Below are 20,910 nucleotides of genomic sequence, written 5' to 3'. Positions count from 1 at the left end.
TGGGGGTAAATACAGTTAGGTCCATGTGTGATTTAATTAAATTTTGCAGTCAAGCAGACTGCAAGCTTTAAATTGTCAAAAGAAACTTGGTGTTTGACATGCTAATGAGAAAACATGAATGCTGGCTTAGCATGTAAGGTGTGAAGGGAGTTTGCATTTTTAGATAAATGAAGGGATATTTGGATTTCAAAGCGATCTAGGCTCTTTACAACTAGCCAGATAAGCAAGGCTGAAGAACGCATTTATTTTTGCCAAAGGTTACTGACAATATATAGTGGCAACATGAAAGTTTTTATGTTATGAGGAAGATACAAAGACATGTTGAACAGTAGAAATTATACAATTAAGAAGCAAGAAGTATATATAAAGGAGAATGAAAGGTCATGTGTCAGAAGGCTATGTAAGGAGCGTGTGAAAGAGCCTTAATGAAGCCTTCAGCATTTGTGCATAAGTCGGCTGTCTAACAAAACTGAAGCTGGAGAAAAGCCATTTGGAATTCCACTGTTCAAGGTATTGTGTTAACTTGCTGTGTTTGTTTTAAATCTAAAATCTATTATGAACCATTGCCTTAAAGCAAGTGTAACTGGGAGTCAGGTTAATTAGGAACTTTCGGAGTCATTATAGTAGTAAGTGTAGTCTTATGTATGTGCTTTACACCTTTTATTTTATTAATAAATATTTTAATTTATTTTTTTTAAATCTCTAAAGGTCTTGTTGAACTTATTACTTTTGAAATCAGTGCACACATCTTGTATTAAATACAAATTACAAAACCGTCGTGATAATGTGACCAGGCTTCCCTCATGGATTTGGTCCACTTAGCACACATCATCTGCCACGTCATAACGGAACAGTTTCTTTCTTTCTACTCTGTCTAGACCCCTCATCATTTTGAACATTTCTATCAAATCGTCTCTCAAAGTTTTCTTCTCTAAGGAAATGACATTTGTCATAAACACCCATTTTCTGCTTTATTTTACCATTATTTCCTTTGTCATCCAGAGAACTCAAGCTTTGAGTACCTTATCTTCCTCATTCTGGAAAAATGCTTGGTTTATGTCTGATCTAGCTTCACCATGAAGGCCTGCTAATGCTCACGTATCTTTTTTGGCCAATCTTTGTTTCAAATCCACCTGTGCTGCAGCCAGGGAGGAGAGTGGCCGAAGACAAAAAAGGCCTGAAAATCTTTTTGTGACAAAGAACCATGGGTAATTTTAGAACTTTTTATGATCTGTAGTGAAATGCAAATGCTTGTAGGTCACTACAAATAGGTGGAATTATTATTTACTTTCTATCACCATCAAGGTTGTGAGCCGAAGCATTTGTATGAAACCACTAAAGTGACCTCAGCATTTCAGCATTCAATGCAGCTAGTGCATGTAATACAGGATGAAGTCCACACTAATAACAGAACATTACCTTGCTGGATTATGTACATGCAAAGTGAAGCAAAGGGCTACGGCAGTACTTCACAGTACTTAATTTCCAATGTAACCCCATTTTAACTAACCATCACCTTCTCAAGGGCAATTAAGGATGGGCAAAAAAGGCTGGCTTTGCCAGCAATGCCCTCATCCCAGGAACAAATGTATATTAAAAAATCTCTTGAAAATTAACGTGACCCCAGGCGTAGCAAAAACAAAACAGCAATAAAGCAACACAGTAATTCAGTATATTATTATTCACGTACTATAGATCTAAATACATCACATAAATATGAAAATTGTGTATTTAAAGCACTTTGTAAAAATGTTATTTTGTGTAGTTTCAGCCAAGCTCTCCAGATTCCCTGGTGACAGAAGACTCAGTAAAGCCCATCTCCCCCACCCCACCCCTACACACATTGTAAACAGCTCCTCTCCCCACGACCACACACACATATATACAGACACACACACACATATTCCTCTTTCCCCTCCCCCACCTATTCACTCATTCAGCAGCCCCCTTCCTCCCTTGGGTTGCCAACTATGATTAAATGTATTCCTGGAGGTTTCATCACATGACTTGCCCCCATGCTCCAGCCATTCATTAGCCAACACATCCATCCTTGTGATGCACTGCCTTCCTACATCAATTGGAAAGCAGAAGGATTGCCTACTCTGTTGGACGATGCTTGACCATCAGCCAAGCAGCCTTTTTTACCCCATTTTCAATATTGTTATATCTGATAAAGGTAAATGTTCATAGAAAAATGTTTTAAAAAGCTATTTCTTTTAATGCCCCTATGATTTTTCCCCAGGGTCGCACACAGCAATGTCTTGGAGATGGATCTTCAATTTTTGGAGACTCCGGGGCAATCCTGAAGTGTTGGCAACCTTCTTACGCCCCCTCCCCCCACCCCAACTCACTCAGTGACATGGCAGGCTGGCCTCTCCAACAGTCTTACAGCAACATGGAGCTGCCCTGAGGCCCCTTCATGGCTAGGTCATTGTGACTGATGGTGTGTTGCATGAAAAACACTTTCTTGGATCAATCTCTCTTGAACAGGAGCCTGGTTAGATAGAATTAGCCTGGTTTGTCCTTTCCCCACCCTCTGGTTTCATGAATTTTCAACCATTCCCTGATGTGGGTGCTAATTTGCCATTTGCTGTGTTTCTGTTTCCTCGTCTTTCCATTTTGTCCAATTTCAGGAAGGCTCCACTCGAGAAAATAACAGCAGCTCAGACTTTGCCCAGTGAGCACAGAGAGACATAGCAAACCGCCATGGCACCAATGTCAACAGGAGGAGGTGGTGTACTCCCAATGTGGGCAGGATGCTTTGCCAGGATGACCCACATCACAATGTTGCTGAGAGGGACAAGGACCCTGTCAGGATATCTGGCAGCAATACTTAAAAAGGTATAAATCCCTTCTGAGAATAAATTTGGATTTAGGAGATGTAAGTGACACTTCTCATCTACATAATGACACCTTGATCTGAGTAACGGTGTGGGTGCTGTGGGGGGCAGACAATCACCACTCAGTTTGAGGGGGAAAACATTAATCAAAATATGCAATGTTCTTTTTTAATTTTTTTAATTGATTCTGTGTTTCTCTGTTTTCTCCTTCTTGTGTTACTGATAACAATCCATCAATTAGAAGCTCCAAATCAGAAACTAAATGCCATATTCCTCACGAACTTTCAGGATGGTGTGGGTTTTTCTTCAACAGGCGTGGCCTGGCAGCTGTGGTCAACATTTATTTTATTAAAGTTAAACCCTCTTCGGAAAGCGTCTCAAAATGGAGGCACCCTCACAGTCTCTTCCCAGTCCACTGCCTACAGCGGTAGCACCCACCTCTGCTGGTAGGGTTGCAATCCTTCCAAGGCTGCACACCCTCTGATTGATCCTTACAGCCTCAGGAACCCACCCACTAACCTTAACTGGACAGCAGTGCAGAGGCAGCCTGTTAGGAAGCTGCCTCTTGTAAGAACGCGCCAGCAGCTATGTTGCTGGCAACTGAGGGGTAGGACCTGGAAGTGTCCCAACCAGCGATTATTTTTAAAAGGAACAATATCCCCCACTTTGTGTGAAAATTAATGGGCCTGAATTTTCAGGATGGCAGAATGGCCCCCACCATTCGAAGAGTCGAGGGGACCACATCCCCGCCAACTCCAGCAACCCCAATGCAATATTACGCTCTAATGAGTGTTGATTGGAATAAGGCAGGACATCCTCCTGCCTTGCAGAGCTGCCGGTCAATCTGATTGGCTGGCAGCTCTCGTCCCTCCAGGCACAGCGCTGCAGTAGCCGGAAGAGGCACTGCAGGGAGCTGCCTAGCACTAAGTCCCAGGAACCGGAGGACAGGTAAATGGCAGGAGTCCCAGGGCAGGGAGGTTAGGGAAGGCCTGGGATGTCGTGAGGGGGGCGATCGGGGTCTCAGGGAATGGGCCGATGGGGGGGAGGGAGATCCCGAGGTTCCTCCGTCTTAAGGGAGGGCACCCCCCTAAGGGGGCTTCTGATGGGGGGGCCATCCTCCCCTCCCCATCCGAGATCAAACTTACTTTATTTTCGTGTTTTCCCCCCTGAGCTGTCATCTGGCCACCAGCTTAAAAATTGAGACTGGGGGGGAAAAGGCCCTTAAGTGGTCATTAAGTGGCCATTTAAGGGCCTTAACTGGGGCGAGGGTGGACTTCCTGTCCCAGCATAAAATCACTACCAGGTCAGGCAGGCATAAACCCAAAGGGAATCCCACCCATACAATTTCACACTCGCCCCCGCCCACCCACCCCTGCCTCAGAACCTGCCCAGAGGGGAGCGTAAAATTCTGGCCACAATTTCTTAATAATTATGCTAAGAAATCCATAGTGTATGTACTACATTATTTTAACATAACTAACAACTCAGCAATTCCAAAGAATTATGCGTTTATATTAAAGAAAACAAAACAACTGGCTAGTAAGCAGCTTCATTGTCATAATTGTTATATAATTGAATAGAAAAGCAGAATTTTTTTTATAAGTGTGAAAGTTTTAAGTGTTGATGTTCAAAGAGACTTGGGTGCACTGGTACAAGGAACACAATAAGTTAGCATGCAGGTGCAGCAAGCAATTAAATGCAAATGGCAAGTTGGCCTTTGGGATTGGAGGACAGGAATAAAGAAGTCTTGCTACGATTATACAGCATTTTGGTGAGACCACATCTGTGCGCAGTTTTGGTCTCCACATTTAAGAAAGGATATGCTTGCATTGGAGGCGGTACAGTGAAGGTTCGAAGATTCACTGAATTGGTCCCTGGGATGAGGGGGTTGCCCTCATGATGAGAGGCTGAGTAAATTGGGCTTATATTCTCTGGAGTTCAGGAGAATGAGACAATCTCATTGAAACATACAAGATGCTGAAGGGACTTGAGAGGGTAGACTCCGAGAGATTGTTTCCACTGATTGGGGAATCTAAAACACAGGGGCACAGTCTCAGGATAAGGGGCTGATCATTTAGGGTTGAGATGAGGGGAAATTACTTTGCTCAAAGGGTTGTGAATATTTGGAATTCTCTACCCCAAAGGGTAATACTATGATAGACAGGTTTGTGGTCTCTCAGGGAATCAAGCAATATGGGGAGCAGATAGGAAAGTGGAGTTGAAGCCCAAGATTAGTCATGATCATATTGAATGGCGGAGCAGGCTTGATGGGCTGTGTGGTCTACTCCTGTTCCTGTTTCTTGTGCTCTTGTATAATCTTATATCATAAATTTCATAAATGTACCTTGTTTGTACAAGTTTAAAGTAAACATAATTAGCACAAATAGACTGTATTAATGCAGAATATAAAATTGTGAAATTGCATCATTTTGTTTTGTAGAAAAAGGAGAGATGTGTGTTGGCAGTGCAAGAGCCTGGGGCATTCCTTCAATGGGCTTTATGTGCAAAGATAAAAAGGACATTTTCTTTTTTAGTATCATCATATAAATTCAAAGACATTTTAATAACATCAAAATAAGAGGGGAGTCATAATACTTAACTACATAGCTATCTGTCATGATGGTAGATGCGTTTTTATATTTCAATGATTTTCTGCTTCTCTCACCCTTATAATGAATTTCTCCTCAAACATTAAGCCAAGTTTTCAAGTAAAAGAATATCTACTTAGGAATAGGATTAAGGGTTAGTGTAGATGGAGGTAATCACATACTATGCAGAATATTATGGCTCCTTATGGAGAACTACAGGTCAGTTAGCCTGAAATCAGTCATCTGGAAAATGCTTGAATCCATTATGAAGGAAGTGGTAAGAGGACACTTAGAAAATCATGACATGAATAGGCAGAGTCAATATGATTTTTTGAAAGAGAATTCGTATTTGACAAAGCTATTAGAGATTTTTGAGGATGCAACATGCAACGTAAATAAAGGCGAACCAGTGGATGTAGTATATTTGGATTTTCAAAAGGCATTCCTCAAGGTGTCAGACTAAAGGTTGTTCCACAAGATAAGGTCTCATGCGTTTGGGAGTAATCTATTAGTATGGAAACAGACTGGCTAAAGGGCAGAAAGCAATGAGCAGGAATAAAGCAGTCATTCTCAGCTTAGGAGGCTGTTACTAGTGAAGTATCTCAAGGATCAGTGATAAGGGATCAACTATTTACAATCTCTGGCTGGGATTTTCTGCGCCTGCCGGTATCGGGCATGTCCGGTGGCATGAGAGGACAATATGGCACAATCGGTTTCATGACGGCGTGAAACCAGTTTGCGATCACCCGCTCAGCCCACCGATGGTAGGCCACGTTTCCCACGATCGCACGTCGGGAACCTCATTGTAATGCATCAGCATATCATTATAAGGCCAAAACAAACAGAATTACCTGGAAAAACTTAGCAGGTCTGGCAGCATGGGTAGAGAAGAAATCAGTTAACGTTTCAAGTCTTCATGACCCTTCGGCAGAACTGAGTATAGTTAGGAGAAAGGTGAAATATAAGCTGGTCTAAGGTGGGGGGGGCGGGGGGGAAGAGAGAAGTTGAGGGTGGGGTGATTGTGGAGATAAGCAAGCAGTGATAGGAGCAGATAATCAAAAGATGTTACAGACAAAAGGATCAAAGAGGTGTTGAAGGTGGTGATATTGTCTAAGAAAAGTGCTAATTAAGAATGGAAGGCAGGATACTCAAGGTACAGCTCTAGTGGGGGTGGGGTGGAAAGACTAACAAAGTTTTAGTTTTAGATTTAAAAATAATGGAAATAGGTGGGAAAAGAAGAATCTATATAAATTATTGGAAAAAAAAAGGAGGAGGGGGGAGAAACGGGGTGGGGATGGGGGGAGGGGGAGCTTAAGATCTAAAGTTGTTGAATTCAATATTCAGCCCGGAAGGCTGTAAAGTGCCTAGTCGGAAGATGAGGTGCTGTTCCTCTACTTTGCGTTGGGCTTCACTGGAACAATGCAGCAAGCCAAGGACAGACATGTGGGCAAGAGAACAGGGTGGAGTGTTAAAATGGCAAGCGACAGGGAGGTTTGGGTCTTTCTTGCGGACAGACCGCAGGTGTTCTGCAAAACGGTCGCCCAGTTTGCGTTTGGTCTCTCCAATGTAGAGGAGACCGCATTGGGAGCAACGAATGCAGTAGACTAAGTTAGGGGAAATGCAAGTGAAATGCTGCTTCACTTGAAAGGAGTGTTTGGGCCCTTGGACGGTGAGGAGAGAGGAAGTGAAGGGGCAGGTGTTGCATCTTCTGCGTGGGCATGGGGAGGTGCCATAGGTGGGGGTTGAGGAGTAGGGGGTGATGGAGGAGTGGACCAGGGTGTCCCGGAGGGAACGATCCCTATGGAATGCCGCCAGGGGGGGGTGAAGGGAAGATGTGTTTGGTGGTGGCATCATGCTGGAGTTGGCGGAAATGGCGGAGGATGATCCTTTGAATGCGGAGGCTGGTGGGGTGATAAGTGAGGACAAGGGGGACCCTATCATGTTTCTGGGAAGGAGGAGAAGGCGTGAGGGCAGATGCCACTAGAGCTGTACCTTGAGTATCCTGCCTTCCATTCTTAATTAGCACTTTTCTTAGACAATATCACCACCTTCAACACCTCTTTGATCCTTTTGTCTGTGACATCTTTTGATTATCTGCTCCTATCACTGCTTGCTTATCTCCACAATCATCCCACCCTCAACTTCTCTCTCCCCCCGCCCCCCCCACCTTAGACCAGCTTATATTTCTCCTTTCTCCTAACTATACTCAGTTCTGCCGAAGGGTCATGAAGACTCGAAACGTTAACTGATTTCTTCTCCACCAATGCTGCCAGACCTGCTGAGTTTTTCCAGGTAATTCTGTTTTTGTTTTGGATTTCCAGCATCCGCAGTAGCTTTTAGCTTTTTGTTTTTATCATTATAAGGCCAGCCTGTCGGACTCACTCCACCACCCTGCTGGATCATCCACCCATGTCATCGGGAAAATACACCAATGTGTTTCACAACAGCACTTAAGTAGTGTGCACCTAGCGGGCTGCAATTCACTAGGGACCTCATGGTTTGTTTGCCTACCTTGTTTGGGCAGCACTCGCAGTCATCAGCGCCAGGCTTCACAGACAGCACCACATCACTTTTAGGGGGCCTCAAGGGTAGGTCTCTACCTACCAGGTCAACCATATGTGGGTGGCTTTTCAATGGCTGCAGGGCAAGGTCTTGCTTGGGGAAGGGGGAGAAGTGGCTTCAGGCAAGGGAAGAGGCTGCAGAATGAGAGCTGTACCGAGGATGGAGGGTATCCCAGAGTGTGTGAGGGGGCACATGTTGATCTATGCAAGTGGCCTCAAAATGGTGAGGGCTGATGAAGCAGACTCCAGAGGGGATGAGGCCAGATGGACATGTGAGGGAATGTGTGTGAGAATGGGTAGTGATGTCCCTTGAGCTGGCAATGAGTGAGATGCCAGTGAATGTGGGCTTGGGTGTGTGAGTTTAGAGTGATGAGATGGTTGCCATACCCTGGCTGCACAGATGAGATCATTCATGCTCTATCTGCATTGGATGGCCAACCTCTTCTGTGCACCATTGGCACTGATCACCACTGACACCACCTGCCATGCTGGATTGGTAATGCTGCTGCCCTGTGGCCAGAGCGGGGGTAGGGGACATCACGACGGTTCTCCACGGTGTCCAAATGGCATTCCAGTGATGTGTCATTAAACCTGGGGGCTGCAGTCTTTTTGCCTTTTGTGGACATCTTCCCTGCAGAAGTTGTGGGCTGGAAGCAGTGAGGTGTGTGCGTGTGGCTGGACATTAAATATGGTGCCCGGCACGATGAAGCGGTGAGGTGATGGCGTGGCAGACAAATGGTAGCCTGCCAGCCATGGAAATGGTGTGTTTCCCAGGAATGCATAAGTAATGCAGTGGGTTTAGGATGATAGGGCGTGCAAACCTGTCATAGCCGCCGACAGGTAAAACGTAATTTTGCACGTTTGCTACCGCACTTAGTACAAATCTGGGGCGTTTCCGCCCCATATCAATGAGTTATATAAATCTTCCGAGTGTAATGTATCCAAGTTTGCTGATGATACAAAGCTAGGTGGGAAAGTAAGCCGTGAGGGCAGAGTTCTAATTGAACCAACCCTCCCGAAGACCGGGGATTCTGGCAATGGGTTGGGAATCTAATTGTTGCAGAGCAGGACTTGCCATAGCTATTTAGTATTTTTGGAATGCTATTAGAGTCTTCTACTATGAAGACTGATGCAAAGTATTTATTCAACTCCTCTGCCATTTCCTGGTTCCCCATTATTATTTTCACAGCCTCATTCTCTAAGAGGCCGATGTTCACTTTGGCCTCTCTCTTCCTTATTATATATTTAAAGAAGCTCTTACTGTCAATTTTTATATTCCTTGCTAGTTTACCCTCAAAGTTTATTTTCTCCCTCTTTATCATTTTGGTCATCTTTTGTTGGTTTTTAAAATTTTCCCAATCCTCTGGCTTACCACTAATCTTTGCCATATTGTACATTTTTTCTTTCAATTTGATTCTTAAATTCCTTGGTTAACTATGGTTGGTTTATCCCCTTCCTAGAATCTTCCTTTCTCACTGTCATATATCTTTGTTGTGAGTCATGAACTATTTTCTTATCTACCTGCCATTGTTCAACAACTGTTTTGCTGCTAAAGTCCTTTCCCAGTCCACTTCAGCCATTTCTGCTCTCATTCCTTTGTAATTGCCGTTATTCAAGTTTAGCACAATTGTTTCCGATCCAAGTTTCTCATTCTCAAACTGAATGTTAAATTCTACCATGTTATGATCACTGTTTCCTCGGGGATCTTTTACTCTGAAATCATTTATTAAACCTGCCTCATTACACATTACCAGATCCAAAATAGCCTGATCCCTAGATGGATCCACACCATATTGCTCCAGGAAAATGTCCCGTAAACACTCTATGAATTCTTGCTCATGGTTACCTCTGCCAAATTGATTTTCCCAATTTACATGAAGATTAAAATCACCCATGATTAATGTACTGCCTTTTTTATGTGCCCTCATTATCTCCTGATTTATTGTCTGTCCTACAGTATAGCTACTGTTAGAGGGCCTATAGACTACTCCCACCAGTGTCTTCTTCCCCTTGTTATTTCTTAACTCCACACATACGGATTCTACATCTTCCGATCCAAGATCCTTTCTTGGTATCGTACTTATTCCATCTCATACTAATAAAGCCACCCTAGCACCCTTTCCTTCCTGCCTGCCCTTTCAAGAAGTCACATACCCCTGAATATTTAGTTCCCAGCTTTGTTCTCCTTGTTACCACATCTCCGTAATGGCTATAAGATCATACCCATTATCCTCTATTTGTGTCGTTAGCTCATTTAGTTTGTTCCGAATGCTGCGTGCATTTAAGTAAAGAGCCATTAATTTTGCCTTTTTGCCATTTTTTCTCTCTTTGACTCTATTTGCTGCTTTTTATTATGTTTGTACACTTTGTCCCTTCCTGTCACACTCTGGGTATCATTACCTAAATAGCTGCCCTGCAATGCTGCCATATCCTTTTGCTTTGTTAGCCTACAAATCCCCTCTGCAGAACCCCACCCCCCCATTTAGTTAAAAGCCCTCTCTACAGCCCTAGTTATTCGGTTCACCAGGAGGCCATTCCCAGCATGTTTCAAGTGATGCCCATCCCACCAAAAGAGCTCCCTTCTACCCCAGCACTGGTGCCAGTGCCCCATGAACTGAAACCCACTCCTCCCACACCAATCTTTGAGACACGCATTTAACTCCTTGACTTTATTTACCCTATGCCAGTTTACGTGTGGCTCAGGTAGTAATTGCGAGATTATTAGCTCAGAGGTTCTGCTTTTTAATTTAGCTCCTAACTGTTCAAATTCTTTCAGCAGAACCTCCTTTCTAGTCCCATCGTTGTCATTGGTACCAGCGTGGATGACGACAACTGGATCCCTCCTCTCCCACTCCACATTCCTCTCCAGTCCTTAACCCTGGCACTGGGCAGGCAACACAGCCTTCAGGACTCATGCTCATGGCCGCAGGGAACAGTATCTATCCCCCTAATTATACTGTCCCCTACCACTACTATGTTCCTATTTCCGCCCCTCACTTGAATGGCTCGCTGTACCACGGTGCCGTGATCAGTTTGTTCATCCTCCCTGTAGTCACCGCTCTCATCCACACAGCCTGCAAGAACCTTGTAACTGTTAGACAGTTGCAGGGTCCGAGGCTCCTCAAACGCTACCCCCTGGGTCCCCACACCTGCTTCACCTGCTATCACACCCTCCTGTCCCTGATCATAGACCAAATTTGAATTACCTAATCTGAGGGGTGTGACCGCCTCCTGGAGCAAATTGTCCAGGTAACTTTCCCCCTCCCTGATGTGGCACAATATCTGCAGCTCAGACACCAGCTCCTTAGCTCGAATCCAAAGTTCCTCGAGCTGCAAACATTTACTATAGATGCGTTCACTCTGGATCACCCTGGTGTCCAGCAGCTACCACATGCTGCAACAGCAACACATCACCTGTCCTACCATCGCTATCGTTGTTAATTTTATTACTTAATTAATTACTCTAGTGTCCCTGCTCTTTACGCTTGAAGAATCCCCCATTCTTTACACTTCATTGTAATTTTTTACACACCAGTTTCGATCTTATGCTTAGCAAGCTATTTTTAAGAAAAAGAGAAAAAAATAAAAACAAGACTTGAGACCTAAACACAAACTTAAGACCTTACTTTTACTTTAAAGACTGGAAATACTCACCAATCCTACTCACCAATCAGCTGCTCTCTGCGCTCTTTAATGGCCTCTCACTCTTCTTACACTCTCTCATTGTTAATGGCCCCGTTGCTCCTCTCGCTCTCTCACTGTTAATGGCCCCACTGCTCCTCTCACTCTCTCACTGTTAAAGGCCCCGCTGCTCCTCTCACTCTCTCACTGTTAATAGCCCCACTGCCCCTCTCGCTCTCTCACAGTTAGTGGCCCGCTGCTTCTTGCACTTTCTCATTTGGGATGATGTTCAGCTCCATGAAAAGAGTAGTCATCTGTTTGGAGAATTAGATGTGGCAGGCAACAGAGTGCCTGGCCCTGATAAATGGCCTGCACAGTCTGCCACATTATATAGGATGGAGGAAAACTTCAACTTTCCTGTTCAGAGCCTCATCGAAGTGCAGTAAAGCATTTTCCAACTGTTGGCAGGTGGGAAAGTACAGGTGGTCCATGAGAGGGAAAATGGAGAAAGGATACATGGAAGTGAGGAGCCTTCCCATTTCTCATCCTTTGCCTTCCCACCAAAAACTGCTCTCCCTACGCCCACAGACAGAGGCACACATTCTGTCTCCTGGCCTAACGACTGAGTTTGCCCCTGCGTAGGTGGTACAGTCTTTTGCGGGGCCAGCATGGGCTCCAAAACTCAGAAGATGTCTGGTATGGGTATCTCCTGCCAGAGCAGAGGAACAAGCAGCCTTCCTTTAGCTCTGCTGAATACACTGGGGCTTGCATCATATTGGAGTAATAGAAAGTGGAAGCGGAAGACTTCATAGTTGTGTACAAGGGGATACACTTGAACGCTTATTACAATGTCAATCTCTTTATGTATGTGAAATGCGAATTCTCCACTATTCTGCCATCTCCATTGTTATGTTCTGAATTCCAAATGGACATTAGCCTTCAGGAGAATGGTATGACACGAGTGAAGGACAAGCAAACAGTATGAATGTGGTGGAAGGATTTATAACTGAGGGCATAATTTGTGTTTTGTGGAAGTGGGGGTGGGGTGCAGTGGCTTCAGCGTCGTTGTGCCCTATGGCTTCACACACTGAGGTTATCTGAAGTGTGCCTATATGAGGCTGTTATGGGCTTCTCTGGTTATGTGGTGAGCGGCCTCTCTCCATCAGGCTCCTCCCCCTCCTTTTCCTTATCAGAGAATGCCAAGCGGTCTGCACCTACCTCCTCCTGTAGCTCCATTCTTCCCTGCAACTCCATGTTATGCAAGGCACAACAGACCACAGCCATTCTCAAAATCCTTGCTGCTGCATACTGAAGGGTGTTCCCAGATCTGTCCAGGCTCCTGAACAGCACTTTCAGCAAACAAATGGCTTGCTCATTCATCACTTCTGTGTTCATGTGGCTCTTGTTGTACCTCTCCACTGCATTAGTTGTAGGGCTCCTCACAGGTGTCGTGAGCAAAGTCTTTATCTCCAAGGAGCCATCCACTGACTCTGTTTGGAGATGTGAAAACCTGTGGGAGATGTGACTGTCACAGATTGAAAGAATCATGCGGCTTCCAGGATATCCTTCGCAGACATTCATAAAAATATGCTGGTGATTACATACCAGTTGAGCACTGAGGGAGTGGAACCCCTTCGGATTTAAAAATATGTCAGGATTGTTTGAAAATGCCTTGATTGCCACATGTGTGCAGTCCATGACTCCTATATCTGTGGGAATGCAGTCACTGCAAATGTGAGGGCCCTCTGATTGTGACTGGCCTCATCAATGTCAAAGTGGACATAAGTGGTGGCCTTGGAAAACATAGCATTGATCATTTGGGAGATATACTTATGAGCAGCTGATTGTGAAATCTTGCAGAAGGTCACCGGCATGCAAAATACATAAACATATGAAATAGGAGCAGGAGTAGGCCATTGGGCCCCTCAAGTCTGCTCCGCCATTCAATAAGACCATGGCTGAATTAGTTGTGACCTCAACTCTAAATTCCGCTGACCCCTGGTACCTATCACTCACTTATTAGTCAAGAATCTATCTACATAAGAAATAGGTGCAAGAGTAGGCCATTCGGCCCCTCAAGCCTGCCACGCCATTCAATAAGATCATGCTGGTCTGCCCCAGACCTCAACTCCTCTTTCGTGCCAGCTCCTCATAGCCCTCAACTCCCCAATATTTCAAAAATCTATCTACCTCCTCTTTAAATACTTTCAGTGACCTAGTCTCCACAACTCTCTGAGGTAGAGAATTCCAGACATTCACTACCCTCTAAGAGAAGAAATTCCTTCACATCTCAGTTTTAAATGAATGTCCCCTTATTCTGTAACTATGTCCCCAAGTTCGATATTCCTCCACGAGTAGAAACATTTTCTCAACATCTACCCTGTCAAGCCCCCTCAGAATCTTGTACGTTTCAATAAGATCACCCTTCATTCTTCTAAAGTCTAATGAATAATGGCCTAACCTGTTTAGCCATTCTTGATAAGTCAACCCCTTCATCCCAGGGATCAACCTAGTGAATCTCTTTTGAACTGTTTCCAATGCCAATATATCCTTTCTTAAATACGAGGAGCAAAACTGTACACAGTACTCCAGGTGCTGCCTCACCAACATCCTGTACAGTTGTAACAAGACTTCCCTATTTTTAAACTCCAACCCCTTAGCAATATAGGCCAAAATTCCATTTACCTTCTTAATTACTTGCTGCACCTACATGCTAACTTTTTGTGTTTCATGCACAAGAACACCCAGATCCCTCTGTCCTGTACCTTTTTGGAGTCTCTCTCCATTTAAATAATAGTCTTCCTTTTGATTTTTTCTACCAAAGTGCATGACCTCATACTTTCCTACATTAAACTCCATATGCCAAGTTTTTGCCCACTCACTCAACCTATCCATATTCCCTTGCAGGTTCCTTGGGCAGGATTTTCCCCCCATCGGGGGCGAAGTTGAATTGTGGGCGTGCACAGGTGTGCCTCTGATTGGCGCCCCCAAATGGGGGCGCGGCGCCATTTTACGTGGGAAGGCCAATTAAGGCCCGCCCAGCGTGATGTCCGCTCAGAAGCGCTATGCGCTCCCTGTGCGGGCGGGGGAGAAATCCTTAAAATCGAGAGTACGCTCTTTCGCACATGCGCATGAAAGAGCGCACTCATCTCCCTGAGGCTAAGTGCTGCCTCAGGGAGATCGGCTGTTCTGTCACAAATATAAAAAATAGAGAAAAAAAAATTCCTGACATGTCCCCTCATGTGACACTGTCACATGAGTTGGGAGATATCCATAATTTTTTAAAAAACTTTAATAAAATTTTTAAAAATCTACATGAAACCTCATCCTGCCTGTGGATGAGGTTTCATGCTTTTTCTAATTCCCGCTGGGGCTCCTGGCCTGCCCGCCAACCTTAACCTTAATTAGCTAAATGACTTTGTCAATGGCCTCAATTGGCCATTGACAGGTCGGCAGGCGCGCAGCTAATTTTGTTGTGCCCCCGCCTACCGGAAAATTTAAATGGGGTGCGGTGACATCGGGAGTTCCGCCCGACATCACCGCGTGTCATTTTACGCGTTGGCAAGTGGGCCCCGCCCCCCGCTCCGACGGGAAAATCCTGCCCCCTATGTCCTCATCACAACATGCCCTCCCACCTAATTTTGAATACATTACACTCTGCCTCCTCCTCCAAGTCATTCATTTTAGATAGTAAGTAATTGAGGCCCTAGGACTGATCCTTGTGGCACTCCACTAGTTATGTCTTTCCAACCTGAAAAAGACCCATTAATCCCGACTCTCTGTCTTCTGTGTGTTAACCAATCCTCAATCCATGCTAATACATTAACCCCAACCCCAATACTGTGAGACCTTATCTTGTGCAATAATCTACTTCTGACTTAAAATATTCAATGACCCTGCCTTTACTGCTCTTTGGAGAAGACAGTTCCAAAGACTCAGGACCCTCAGAGAAAAAAATTCTTTTCATCTCCGTCTTAAATGGGAGATCCCTCATTTTTAAACTGTGTCCCCTAGTTCTAGTCTTTCCTACAAGGGCAAATACCCTCTCAGTATGCACCCTGTCAAGTGCCCTCAGGATCTTATATGTTTCATTAGGATCACCTTTCATTCTTCCAGGGCAGAATTTTCAGATCAGCAGGTCCGGGATTGACCAGGACTGCGATTTCATGCTGGCTGGCCAATTAAGGCCCGCCCAGTGTGAAATGCGGCTCCCCAATGGTCAGGCAGGGGCGGATAGGGGCCTGTCAGCCACCGGGTCGCCATTTGACATTTAAAAACGGCACAGGCAGTGCCTTGAAGGCTGCTATGGAAGAACATGTCTTCTGCATTTTCAACAATAAAGTTATGGAATCAGGTGCGACTGGAAACGCCAGGCAGGAAGGCTAGTCAGGTGGGCACATGGCACCCATTTTTCGGGTGAGTGCCTTGCGTGCTCCTGGAAGAGGTAGCTGCCCTTGTGCCCAGAGATGAGAGGAGGAGGCCACCGCACTCCATGAAGAAAGTACGGGAGGAGGTGGCAGCACAGGTCAGCAGCCTTGGCGCACATGGGCACAGTGCTGAAAGAGGTTCAATGACCTGCTGCGCTCAGGAATGGTGAGTACCATGTTGGAATGGATCAGTGTGTCGGAGTATTAAGGGCTGGCTAACACCCTTTGGACCTTAGTGGTGTTAGAGTCTGAGTGCTAACTATCAATGACGCCCAAGCTGGCCAAGTGGGTGAGCCCTGGCTGCTGGGACTGAGTGCCTTGCGGCTCGAGGGCCGTGACTCGGATGTGCCCTGCGAGGTGTTCCTCAGCTGGGTTTGGCCAGGCTGCAATGGCACTGCAGGTAGAGAGTGGTCCAATCAATGCTCCTCTTGTCCTTTCAGGAGAAGACGAGCCATAACCAATTGGAGAGGTCACGGACAGGCAGAGACCCGCCCAACTGCTGCTGCTGAACAGGTTCGAGTGGGGTGCCCTTGAGCTGGAGAGCCGGCACGCTCCCCATGCAACCGGTCACGGAGAGGCTGGGGTGTCAGATGAATGTAAGAGTGCAGTGCACAGAGGTCAGAGTTTTGGATTGTGTAACCATTCTAGTGTAGTCTCTTAATTGATGGGAGCCTCAAACCTGGAGTCCCCATTGATCATTGGAAGATGGTGGCACTATAATGCAGATCTCCATTGTCTCACCACGGTGCCTGGAATGCACAGTGACAGTGTGAAGACTTTAATGACATGTCCTTGTTCTTCCTTAGATTCGCCAGCATGCATGCATTCTCTGGACCCTGAAGGGCCACCCCTGACGCCGGAGGACCGCCGGGCTTCATCAGCCCGCTCTCTGAACCAAGCACCAGCACAAATACCACCATCTCGGTGGGTGTTAGATCGTCAGCTACATTGTCGGTGCACATTGGTGAAAGTACTTCACACTCACTTGAAGTGCAGACGGAGACAGAGAATGCCCAGGGCGCCGACAGTCCGAGGACTGCTGGGGACCAAAACTATGCTGAGTCCAAGGCAGATGATGAGCCTCTGGAGTCGTACATTAGGCGACAGATGCTGGATGTCCAGCAGGATGTGTGGGAGGATCTGGTGGATATCCATGAGGGTCTGTGTGCCATGGTCTTTGTTGTGGAGGGGTCCATGCAGAGCATGAACACTGCATTGACTGTCATGGTCCAACACACTGCCTCCTCCATTGAGAGAGTGGCGACTCTCATGGAGAGGCAGCTCCAGGGACAGAATCAGGGGTTCCTGGGGTGGCACTCGGACTTGCAAGCCCTCACACAGTCAGTGACCTCAGGTGGTCAGTGCCAGTGTCGGAGATGGGTGAGGCACCAGCTAGGAACCCTTCTGTCAATGGTGAGCAGGGAGGTCCAGAGCGAACTCATGTTGGCGCGCAACCTGCTTGTTGTCTCTTAGTGCTCCTCTCAGGGCGCTCCGGATGACAGCAGCAGCTCCTCCGCCCCTCCTCCAGTGACCATGGCATCTGATGAGGCTTTGATGACGGGGGAGATGCCAGCCCTGGCACTGGCCGCTTCCTCCCAGGTGGGGCCAGCACAGGCTCCACCAGCCAAAGGACAACCGCCAAGGTCATCAAGACCAACAAGACAGCAGCTTTAGCAGGCTGTCTCCAATGCTGCTACCAGCGAGGTGGGAGCACCAAGGCCTAGAACTCAGAAACGTAAGTTTAAGGCACTATGAGCACAAGAGGGACTGGTCACGGATGATCTCCTATTCAATTATGTTTGGTTTATATGTCTACTGGTGTGGACATCAACACCAGTAATGGTCATCTCAATGTGATGTCAATGTGACAATAACATTAAATTTACTTTTGTTGTGATGGCCTGAGTATGCTTCACCTTTTATTTCTGGTGCAGAGTACACCAGTATGTGGCTCTAAACTTTATTGCACAGGCATGTCAGACATTCTGGATGGAGGCAGTAATGCACCTGGCATTAGGTGGGAGCCTAGCTGAGGCGCCCTGGTGTCCCTGCCTCCCTGCAGGTTACCGAGGTCTGCCTCCATGTCCTCAGCATTCTCCTTACCGTGCTCATCTTCTGACTCACCACTGGACTCAGCCTGTGCAGCTGGGTCAAGATCCTTTTCCTCCAGTAGGTCCCCCCTTCCCAGTGCCAAGTTGTGGAGAGTGTAGCATGCAAGAACGATAAGTGACACCCACTCTTTGGGGTATTGTAGTCCTTTCCCTGAACGGCCCAGTCATCAGAAGTGCATCTTCAGAAGACCTATGGTTCTCTCTATTACCACCCTTGAGGAGGCATGACTCCTGTTATAACACTGCTCTGCCTTTGTTCTTGGTGGTGGAGAGACATCATAAGCCACCTTTTCAATGGATAGCCCTTGTCACCCAGCAGCCATCCAGCCAGTTGGGCTGGAGCAGTGAAAAGCCTCAGAGTCCGGGAAGTGTCTCAGGATATAAGCATCATGGGAGCTGCCAGGGTACTTTGCACATTCTTCCAGAATGTCCATCCTATGGTCACACACTATGTGCATATTCACTGAGTGGAATCCCTTCCTGTTGACGAAGATGCCTGGCTGACCCGCTGGCGCCTTGGCGGCCACATGTGTGCAGTCGATTGTGCCCTGGATGCAGGGGAACCCAGCAATCGCAGCAAAGCCTCTGGCTCGCTCTGCCTGACTGGCCTCGTCCGGACAGAAATGAAGTAAAGTCAATATCCATCTGAACAGAGCTTCTGTCACCAGCTTGACACAACTGTGGACAGCTGATTGGGAGACTCCACAAAGATCCCCCACTGACCCCTGGAAAGAGCCCGACGCATATAAGTTGAGGGCCACTGTGACCTTCAGAGCCACTTGCATGGGATGTCCACCCACACAGGTGGAGCTGATCTCAGACCCAATCATCTGACAAGTGGAGGTCGTTAGCTCCCTTGAGAGGCGGAGCCTCCTTAAGGTGTCAGCTGTGGCTCAGTTCATAGCACCCTCACCTTTGAATCAAAGGGTTGTGGGTTCATGTCCCACTCCCGGAAACCAAGAACTGTGATTGTACGCGAAAAGAGTTGCAATCTGTGACTGTGGGTAACTCGAAAGAGTTTCCAGTTTATAGAGGTGTCAGCTGTGGCTCAGTTCATAGCACCCTCGCCTTTGAATCAGAGGGTTGTAGGTTCATGTCCCATTCCCGGAAACCAAGAACTGTGATTGTACTCGAAAGAGTTGCAATCTGTGACTGTTGATAACTCGAAAGAGTTTCAGCATTGCACCTCTGACATATTGAGGTAGCTGCATTGCCGCCTGTAAACCCTGGCAGCAGGATAGTGGCATCTACTGCAGCCCCTAACGCCTTGGACTACCTATTGGCCCTGCGCCCGTTGTGCCTGCATCTCTCCTCCCACAGTTCACTTTCCTGGAAGCTGCATTGGGAAACCTGGCCTCCTCTCCCTTCTGCTCCTCTGTTCCTCCTCAGAGGAGGTGACTCCAGCAGAGACCACAATCCCCATTACCAGGGTAACAGGAGGCTGTCTGATACCTGGAAGGGTCCACACAGTCTGAATCCTCCAGGGTCCTTGGAGACACCAATAAGTCCTGAAATGAAGCCTGTAAATGCTAACAATGAAGCCCTGAATAGAGATGAAGCTGCCAAGTACCAATGAGCAACCAGCAGCAGACTATCTCCAAAACTCACTACTCACACCGGCAATGCTGCTGCCCTTTTTTATCCTGCCCTTCAATGAGGTTTTGCAAATTGTCGGCTGCCCACCTGCCCATTTTGCCTGTGCGATGAGTGCGAAATCACACGGGCAATGTGAAATCTTGGTCAATTGCATTTTTAATTGCCTCAACTGGCCTTTTAATTGAAGGCGGGCACAGCTCGCCCAACGTCAACTCGCGCGATTTCACATCCAATCAGGTTGGTCGCATAAAATTCTGCCCCTAAACTCCAATGGCTACAGGCCCAGCTGGTCCAACCTTTCCTTGTAAGATAACCGCCCCATCCCAGGTATCAGTCAAATGAATCGTCTCTGAACTATAAATATTTCCTAAATAAGGAGACCAAAATTGAACACAGTACTCTAGATGTAGTCTCATCAATGCCCTGCACAACTGCAGGAAAATAAACCTACTTTTAAATTCCATTGATTCCAGCAATTTCCCTTGCAGTAAACAGTAACATTCCATTTGCCTTCCTAACCACTTGCTGTACCTGCATACTAATTTTTCCTGGTTCAAGTACCAGGGCATCCAGATCCCTCTGTACCTCGGAGTTCTGCAATCCCTCTCCATTTAAAGAATATGCTGCTTTTCTATTTTATCTGCCAAAGTGGACAAGTTCACATTTTCCCACATTATGCTCCATCTGCCAAATTTTTGTCCATTCACTTAACCTATCTATATCCCTTTGCAGACTCCTTATGTCCTCTTCACAACTTACGTTCCTACCTATCTTTGTGTCATTACCAACCATATCAAGACATCCAAGTCATTGATATAAACTGCAAATAGTTGAGCCCCCTGCATTGATCCCTGTGTCACTTTACTCGACACATATTTCTAACCTGAAAATGACCCATTTATGCCTACTCTCTGTTTCCTGTTGGCTAACCAATCCTCCATCCATGCTACACCATGAGCACTTATTTTGTGTAGTAACCATTGATGTGGCACCTTGCCAAATGCCTTCTGGAAATCTAAGTCCATCATACTCACTGGCTCCCCTTTATCACGTTACTTGTTACTTCCTCAAAGAACTCCAATTAATTCATCAAAGATGATTTCCCTTTCTCAAAACTATGTTGACTCTGCCTGGTTGCACTGAGATTTTCTAAGTGCCCTGCTATA

The sequence above is a fragment of the Cetorhinus maximus genome, chromosome 2, assembly GCF_964194155.1.
Source record: "Cetorhinus maximus chromosome 2, sCetMax3.hap1.1, whole genome shotgun sequence".
Classification (NCBI taxonomy): Eukaryota; Metazoa; Chordata; class Chondrichthyes; order Lamniformes; family Cetorhinidae; genus Cetorhinus; species Cetorhinus maximus.
This window is presented reverse-complemented; position numbering follows the sequence as displayed.